Raw genomic sequence first — 7,844 nt, 5'->3', positions numbered from 1 at the left:
AAGGAAAGTGAACTGGGTGCTACATGCCAGGTGTTTATAAATATCTACTTATCTGGTCACTTTGTCAGGTCAGGGATTAGTTAGGGAAGCTTACTAATCCCTGACCTGGAAGGGACAAGACAAGTGGTTATTTACAAGCACCTGGCATGTAACCCTCGGTTCATATTCCTAGGATAGAAAATGCCATTTCTCCTCAATTCACAAAACCAAATATTGTTAGAAGATTGATATCATGTAATCAACATGATGATCATATACTCGCTTGCTCCAGGAGTGAGGAGTATGTACTTTGTCCGGGGGTGAGAATGGTAACTTGTGAGTGATGCCTGGTAAGAGCAAGGAGCTCCAGAACTGGAGGGCGTGTGTCATTTTGCCCACCTTTGAGTACAAGCTTCAAATGGAGAGACAGCAGCAGAAGAGAGAGCGCGGAGCAGCAGAAGGGAGAGCTCCAGAACTGGAGAGCATGTGTTGTTTTGCCCACCTTTGAGTACAAGCTTCAAATGGAGAGACAGCAGCAGAAGGGGAAGGTGCTGCTACTTATAAATGCATGCTTGCACGTTTTGTGGGTGGAGCAGGTTAACTCTGCTACATGTTGGTCTGCTATTACTATTATTTGCACTTGCATTTGCTAGTTGCTTTATACAGAAAGAAGTGTCTCAGAGTGACTCAACAACAACATAAAATACACACTCAATGGGTTGTACCAATCCAAGGCGAGACCTACTCAGAGTAGATCCCTTGACGTTAATGGACCTGACTAACTTATGTTCATTAATTTCAATGGGTCTACTCTGAGTAGAATTGGACACAAACCAATTAAAAACCAAATTTAAAATAATGTACAATACAAAATTCCTAAAATGCTCATCCAGCAATACTATCAGAAGGCTAAGTCCCACACCAGTTTTAGTAGTTAAAATGATCCCCAGATGTTAGTTGTTTAAGTTTATATTGATGTTTAACAGGATCTTACTGCATCATTCTGTGTTCCTGTAAACTGTAGAATTTTTATTGGTTTTAAAAATTTGTTATTTGTGTTGTTTTATGATGTGGTAAACTACTTAGAGACTTTTTTGAAGCAGTATATAAATTAGCTAAATAAATAATATAATAATGTACCTAGCTAAGTTCTCATGAAGTGGATAACATTCACACCACTGCATTAATGATAACTCTTTTGTCCAACAGGTTGAAGAAATCTCCCTCAGCCAATTAACTTAGGAGGGTGTGTTTTTACCTTCAAGATGGTTTGTAAGTTCTAAATATGAGGAGTATAGGAAACTGGTAAAGGAGAACTGGAGGGGAAGGACCATAACTCAGTGGTAGAGCATCTGCTTTGCATGCAGAATGGAGGGGAAGGACCATAACTCAGTGGTAGAGCATCTGCTTTGCATGCAGAAGGTCCCAGGTTCAATCCCCGGCACCTCCAGGTGCGGCTAGGAGAGACTCCAGTCTGAAATCCTGGACAGACACTGCCAGTCAGTGTCAACAAAACTGAGCTAGATGGACCAATAGTTTGATTCAGTATAAGGCAGTTTCCTAGTAGAGCTGGAAATAACATTGTTTTTGGTTTTTGCATGCTATTCATGTCTAAAGCATATTATTAAGAGTGGGAGGGGGAAAGCATGTTCTACACATTTAGTTTGGGGGTTAAGATCAGGAGTGGAAGATAAGAGCTAAGCTATTGTTTAGAGGCTCCCAAACATGCTAATTGGGGCTGTGAGCACACCAGTCGCCTACAGCAAAGCGTTTGCATTGGCCACATTTGGAGGGGCCACTGGTTGATCTGCCAATCAGTTGCAAAATCTGCCTGAAGCGAATTTTTAAAAATGTTTGCGAGCTGATCCCACCAGGTTTTAGGGTAAAAAGGGGCAGGGTTTGACTAGCGTCATGTGCGGACACTTTCAATCAAGAGAGGCGGAGACGCACTGGAACCGGCAGAACAGTGAGTGTGCCTCTACCCTAGGACTGGTAAGGAAGAAGGCAGTGAGACAGAGTAGGTGGAGCCAGAGCAAATGACAGATGGTGCCAACAAATTCTAGTTTTGTTCCTATCCTCCTTCCTGCTGAGTTCTGCAAAGGAAACAATGAGAGTAAGGAGGGAGGAGGCTGACAGCCAGTGCCTCCCCCCGCCCCCTGTACTAGTTATAAGCAAGGAGGTAGGGTTGTTGGGGCTGGCTGAGGGCAGACTGAGGCTTCCACACTATAGCACAAAAATGCTACCTACACTCAGAACTTGGCAAGAAAATCTTTATGCTGGAGACTTGGGTTCATGATTTTTCCTGAGGATAGTAACGATTTCATTCTCATTATTTCATTAAGGAGTGGTTTTTCAGCTTTGCTTCCAACGGAAGAAGGGTGTGGGAGAGACAACTATTGCTGGCATTCACTGATCCTAGTCAAACAAGAGCGCATGACTGTGGCTGACTAATGCAGTCTGAGGTTTGCTTCATGCTAAGCAGCATTTATCATAATCTTCTGCACTTATATGTTCTCCATATCACAAAGTGCTTGCAGAACAGCCCTCAGGCAAGGAGGATCCAGTGCATACTTTCAATCCCCAAACATCTTACATTCTGCAGCAACAGCTTGCCATGATCTTTGGGAGATAAAGTAATCAAGATTAATATTAAAATGCTAATGTAACATCTGCAAAAGGTTTAGGAGACTGAGAATTGGTTGCAGCTAAAGATATTGGTCTTTGTTTTACTGGCAAAAAATAATATAATGAAATGAAATGAAAGACCAGTCTGTTCTCTCGCATTTTACACAGCTGTGCTTGTTGAATATAGTTTGTCATGTATAGAAACAAGAGACATACATTAAAAATATTACATCATTTACACAGCAGGAGTAAAGAATTAGTTTATAATAAGGCATTCTGCTTTGAAGAGACATCTCATGTCAGAAGCAATGATTTGCATAGAAGAAGGGATGGCATGTCTATCCTTTATTCTTTTTTAAAAGACCTCCTTGAATGATCCAACATGCAGGGAAAGGTTCATGCCGCATTTTTTTAGTGACTTGTGTGCAGGCCGCCTGGGTATGGCATTTGAAACAACTAGGGAAATAAAATTGAATAAAATAAAATGTTGCAGCCAGATGTCTTTGGAAAATTAGCGGTTGATTTAAAATATAGGTTTTCAGCCATGTGAGTCTTGTGCAAACACAGGGCTTCTTTGCATGTTTCAACGAAAGCACATCCATGACAACAAGCTACACAGTTCAAGTAATTATCACATTTGGTGCTTTAACATACACTTTTAACTAATTAAGCTTTACAGTTATATATCTGGGAGGTAAATATTGCTAGATTTGCATTTTCAACATTTAGGGGCTATAGTATTTGGGAAACTTGCTGTTTGCTATCAAGTGGCTGGGGAAAAAACCCAACCCGAAACAAACAGCATCCTACCTTTAGGACGTCCACTCTGTGATAAAAGCTTAAAACGGGGTGAAGAACCTGTGACCTACCAAATGCTAGTAGATTCCAACTCCAGTCAGCCCCAGCCAGCATGGCCAGTGGTCACAGAAGATGGGAACTGTAGTCCATTAACATCTGCTGGGATCTGCTCACCACCCTGGGACCTGCTGGTGAAGGGCAGGTAATAAATGTAATGATCATGATCATAATAATCTAGAGGGCCACTGGTTCCCCAGCTTAAAGCGTGCTAAAGAGGGACACAACTGAGAAAGCTGGTTAGTCTACACTTTACATTCTATGCCTGCAACTTCATTTTTGTTCTGTGCCTAGGTGCTCTTAGCCATGGCAGAGAGCAGAACAAACCACACAAAGGATGGACATTAGGGCTATAACGATGGCTATATTCCAACTGCAGCCTCTGAATAACATAAATATTTTTGCCTGGGCTGTGAATATTCAAGCAAAATACTTAAACTTCTCTATTTGTTTTGCTTTGTCATTTTTCAAATTCTGAGACAGAAACAAGTATAGAATATTGGCCCAGGTCTTCCTTTAGACATCTGGAGGGACTTTACAGGGCAAGATCTTTCAATCAAAGCGATCCTGGGTGGCCAGTGCTCAATAGCCTACAAGCCTACATTCCAAAGCACAGATACACGCATTCTTTCCCACAGGCTTTCTTAAAGCCAATGCATACAGGTAAATCAACCACTTATTTAATCCACACAACCTGTCCTATGTGCGGGATCACATAGTGAGGCCTCAGTGCTACAGGTTGTACAGGGATATCATTTCCAGCAGTCACCACCCATTCCTGTCATCAGGTTGGCATTTCTTCCAGCTGCCAAAATCACAGAAGTGGTTGCTGTGTGCTGTACCTTTGTTCAGCCTGGTTTACACTAGGAATATAGGAAGCCACCTTACGGTAAGTCAGGTCCATCTAGCTCAGTATTGTCTACACTGAGTGACAATGGCTCTCCAGGGTTTCTGTCAGAGATTTCTTCCAACCCTACCTGGAGATGCTGGGTACTGAACTTAGAGCATCTGCTTTGCATTCAGAAGGTCTCATCACTGAGCTATGACCCTTTCCTACACTGAAGTTTGTGTACACAGTCCTATGCATGGGAAGGACTGCATGGAGAATGCAGTGGACAGCTTGTGGATGCAAACCGCTCCTTGCTTCTTTACGTGAATGCTTTCATAGATATAGTACACCCCATCTTGTTAATCTAGGGTTGCCAGGTTCAATCCCCGAGACTGATCCTGTATCTTTAGGAGAAGAGAAAGTCAGCCACGTGCAGGTGTTCTGGCAACCCTGTAATGGGAAAAACCACAAGGTGGAATTCTCCCTCCCCCTGCACAACTTTTAAAGATACAAAAGACCTCTTGGTTGCCAGGCCCAGCCTCCAAGAGGTCTTCTGTATCTTTAAAAGTTGTGCAGGGGGAAGGGAGAATTCCACCTTGTGGTTTTTCCCATTACAGGGTTGCAAGAACACCTGCACTTGGCTGACTTTCTCTTCTCCTAAAGATACAGGATCAGTCTCAGGCCAGGAACCTGGCAACCCATGAGAGTAAGTGAGACTTCTGGGAAATTTGCCCCACTTCTTATTCCTTTACCATGCAGAAGATGGAATAAGAAGTCACCCTAGGACTTCTAAGGCACTACATGTGGATCATAGGCTAATGTTTAGCCACTCCTGGCCTGGGATAGGTATTGTTTTGAGATAATTGGCTTTCACAAATCTTCTGTAGCCTTCTACATTGCAGGCAGCTGCTCTTGTGATACTGCATGTGGAGAGTGAGCAACTATTTTAGGGGAAATGGTTTCTGTTTAAACTGTTCCTAAATGCTCCAAACTATGTTGAGTGTCACATTAAATTGAAGTGCAGGTGGAGGCATCCTTCACGTGTGTTCATGACAATGCAGATCACACACTTCAAATGTGTATCACAAGGCTTGCACAAAGGAGAGATATCAGCTTAAGCATTTCGATTCTTCAGCAGGGAAAAGGGATGGATGGAATGATAGAAGAACACATATTGCAGGCCTATACAAGCTGTGACCCACAGAGTCCATCGGCCATATATTATGCCCCCCCCTGTACTTGATAACTCCTCTGTTTTTGCAGACACAGATTTATCATTTCCTGATGGACCTCTGCATTTGACTTGATAGATCACAGATTGTGCAGGTCTGGTGTCCTAGGACATTTGCATTTAAAATTCCCACTTCCAATAGAGAAGATAGAAAGCTGCCTTATATTGAGTCAGATCATTGATCCATACACTGACTGGCAGCAGCTCTCCAGGATTTAAGACAGGGTTCTCTCCTAGCCCTATCTGGACATGACAGAGACTAGCAGAGACTGAGCAAAGCAGATGCTCTACCACTGAGCTACAGCCCTTCCATGCTATAGCCCATGCTACCTAACAATTATTTGTTGTCAAGGTGATGGATTCCCCCCCCCCAAATGACAGAGAAAATCCATACTTTTTAAAAGTCAAAACAATTCAGAGGTTTTCATCCAAACTTATTCCCACCACCACCCTCTGTCCTAGCATGTTTAAAGCACGCATACGAATGCCTTTTTTCACTGTACCTAGCACCTTGCAGGGCAAATCCCATTGGCCATGGAATACAAAATTAGATCTACAGATAGATGACAAGAATAGGCAGTGGAGGGAGTGGGCAGCCAACATTGTTCCAATAGGTCAGAGCCCAGATTAAAAATGGGAAGACCTCTCTTCTGCCCTTGCTTCTCCTGTGAGGATATCATGTGACACAGAAGGAACAAGGTTGCTTTTCATCTTTGTTTAGCTAGCTTTACAATGGAGATAATAACTCATAGTCACCCTGGTGAATTGCTCTGAGTTTAGTGGATAAAAGGCATTAGCCATAAACTAGACAAAGAAAAGGTCATGGATGGTGAAGACGCCAATATGTTTATTGGCGCTATAAGGCCAGCTATGCCACAGGCTTATTTTGTAACTTGGTGCCCCTCCCCTTGAACTGGAAAGACAGTGAGTGACAGATAATGGAAAAAAATAGGCCTATCCTATTATGCAAGTCCAGCTGACAGTGACAAACAAAAAAACTTCAGCTACAATACTGATGTATTTTAATTCACACTGCTTAGAAGGACTGGATTAATTGCTCTAGAATCACATGGGAGACATCTGGCACAATGCTCCTAGCTACATCAGACATATTTTATGCACATAGGCTTTCTTCCTGGCGGTAAAGACTGAAGCAATCAGAGAGAGACGGAAAGAAACCACAAATGTTAACAAGCAAATATCACTAAGACTGTATTACTCACTCAAATCAATTGACTGAGTAAAAACACACTCACTGTTCTGCTGGTTCCAGCACATCTCCATCTCTCTTTTCTGAAAATGGGGGAACATGACTCTAGTCAAATCCCATCCCTTTTTACTGTAATACCTGGTGGATGCAGCTTGAGTGCGTTTATTTTTTAAATTCAACTTCAAAGAGATTTTGCAACTGATCGGCAGATCAACCTGTTCCCCCTCCAGATGTGGCTAATGGAAACGCTTTGATCTGGCAACTAGTGTGGACCCAGCCTCATTTAAATTGGTAGACTATGCTGTGATGAGCAGTTTAAAACCTGCAGCTTAAATGGCATGCTTTGATGCAAGTATTCACGAGTAGGTCTGCTGATAGCAATTAGACTAATCTCAGGTGAATGATTTGATCCAATTATTGCATTTTCAGGCTGCACTTCTGAAAATGTAAAGCTCTGGTTCAAGCAACCAGTGTGGATCGACCAAAATCCGTGGGCATCGGGAGGAATGGGATTATGGCTGCAGGCTCCACCCCCGCTCTCCCAGTTGCTATATTTGCATGTGAGCCAATTAATATGGAGGTTGGGGGTGGATCCTGCCACCTCAACCCCTCTTCTGGCCATCCCTGGGCTTCATATAACAACACTGTAGCTTTACTGAATTCAGTGGAATGGATTTTCAAGTAAATACATATAGCCATCTGTTGGGTAAGCTTTACCTTGGATTCCTTCATTGAGCCGAGAGTTGAACTCAATGGCCTTACAGGCCCCTTCCAAACTCTGTTGTTCTATGAGTCTATGGCCTGGTTGCATTGCATCAGTTATCAAAGTGCTTGAGATGGCACACTGTATTTAGTGAGGCTTGCCTCACAATAGCAAAGTTTGTGTCAAGAGGGAGAGAGAGAGATCTGCCACAATTTTAGCCTAAAATTACAGGAGACTACACGTGTTCCTTTGTGCTTTTAAACCTGATGACCATTAACCAGACAACTAGCTACAGAGTGGCTTGACGAACCTAAAGCAGTCTACAAGCAAAACTGGGATTTTGCCTGTGAATACTGGATACGCTAAGCTGCACATGTTACATCCCATCTTGTCTTGTTGGCTTTGTTCCACA

At 42.7% G+C, this 7,844-nt stretch overlaps 1 long non-coding RNA gene across 2 annotated transcripts; it reads right to left on the bottom strand.

The window, feature by feature from the left end:
* Window positions 1-2,260: 2,260 nt before the first annotated feature.
* LOC133382328 (uncharacterized) lies at window positions 2,261-6,811 on the bottom strand. Of its 2 annotated transcripts, none has more exons than XR_009761904.1 (3): window positions 6,776-6,811; window positions 3,474-3,590; window positions 2,261-3,060 (listed from the first exon to the last, which is right to left on the bottom strand). It is a non-coding gene; the product is annotated as an uncharacterized LOC133382328 (long non-coding RNA). The 2 variants fall into 2 exon arrangements; XR_009761905.1 differs by lacking the exon at window positions 6,776-6,811 and adding an exon at window positions 4,437-4,601.
* Between the last annotated feature and the right edge of the window lie 1,033 nt (window positions 6,812-7,844).

This window comes from Rhineura floridana, chromosome 3 (assembly GCF_030035675.1).
Source record: "Rhineura floridana isolate rRhiFlo1 chromosome 3, rRhiFlo1.hap2, whole genome shotgun sequence".
Lineage (NCBI taxonomy): Eukaryota > Metazoa > Chordata > Lepidosauria > Squamata > Rhineuridae > Rhineura > Rhineura floridana.
This window is presented reverse-complemented; position numbering and strand designations above follow the sequence as displayed.